This window comes from Otolemur garnettii, unplaced genomic scaffold (genome assembly GCF_000181295.1).
Source record: "Otolemur garnettii isolate 467f Iridium unplaced genomic scaffold, OtoGar3 scaffold00153, whole genome shotgun sequence".
NCBI classification, from domain to species: Eukaryota; Metazoa; Chordata; class Mammalia; order Primates; family Galagidae; genus Otolemur; species Otolemur garnettii.
The window spans coordinates 2,423,302-2,424,844 of record NW_003852548.1 but is presented as its reverse complement, the minus strand read 5'-3'; positions in this window follow the sequence as shown (position 1 = coordinate 2,424,844).

Here is a 1,543-nt window from a genome sequence, read left to right as displayed (position 1 = left end):
CAGTTGTTATAAAATTCTTAGGGTATGTAGATACAAGTGTAGATTGATATATATTTACTGTCCATAATTATTCTAAATGTCCAGGTTAGTATGTATAGGCTGGAGACCATTATGTGTAAGAAATGTAAGAAAATGGGGCAGTGCCTGTGGCACAGTAGATAGGGTGCCACATATTCTGAAGGTGGCAGGTTCGAACCCGGCCCTGGCCAGCTAAAAAAAAACAGTAGTGGCAACTGCAACAAAAAATAGCCGGGCATTGTGGTGGGCTCCTGTAGTCTGTGCTACTTGGGAGGCTGAGGCAAGAGAATTGCTTAAGCCCAAGAGTTGAAGGTTGCTGTGAGCTGTGATGGCATGGCACTCTACCAAGGGTGACATAGTGAGAGTCTGTCTCAAAAAAAAAAAAAAAAGAAAGAAAGAAAATTTGTGTGTGTGTGTATATACACATATAATGTAAAAATATAAGTACATATGAAAATATGGGATTTTGTTTTCTTTTGTTTTGAGACAGAGCCTCAAGCTGTCCCCCTGGGTAGAGTGCTGTGCCATCACAGCTCACATCAACCTCCAACTCCTGGGCTCAAGCGAGTCTCCTGCCTCAGCCTCCCAAGTAGCTGGGACCACAGGCACCCACCACAACGCCTGGGTATTTTTTGGTTGCAGCCATCGTTGTTTGGCAGCTGGGCTTGATTCGAACCCGCCACCTTAGGTGTATGTGGCTGGCGCCTTAGCCACTTGAGCCACAGACGCTGAGCCAAAATATGAGATTTAGAAGGTAATCTAAGACTGTAATACTTTTTTGTGTTCATTTATCATTTTTCTGTGAAAGGTTTGTCTGTGGAAGTCTGTATGTGTGCATAAAGATGATAGTTTTTGAATGCAGCTTTCATGACCAGGTACAAAATCCCAGAAAGATTTACTAAAAGGAACAACTAGATTTGAGTAATACATTTGTGAGGATCGAGTGATGTCTCGAGAATTGAGACATTCCTACAATATCCTGCCCTCTCAGGTGTGGGCCACTTCTCTTCAAAGAGAATTTCATGCAAGGTTGATTTAGATAACAACCACAAGCGTTCTTAGAATTGTTTTTCTTGGTTAAAGAAAAAGATTTTCAGCATGATTCAATGTTGAATGACAAGTCATTGCTTACAGCTTCCAGGCCTGATTCACTATCCCCTGTACCATGGTGAAATTAGAATCTATGTATAGCATTGACTTTGAGAGTGGGAGAGATTCATTTCAGAGGTAATACTTTCATGTGATTATGAATACTGTCACACAATGGACTGAGTGAAATTGATGTGATAAAGCAAAGTTTTAGTGCTGGAGGAATTTCGTATTTCGGAATCAGACATATAAGAATGAAAGTCATGGGGCGGCACCTGTGGCTCAGTGGGTAGGGCGCTGGCCCCATATACTGAGGGTGGTGGGTTCAAACCCAGCCCTGGCTGAACTGCAACAAAAAAATAGCTGGGCGTTGTGGCGGGCACCTGTAGTCCCAGCTACTTGGGAGGCTAAGCCAAGAGAATCGCCTAAGCCCAGG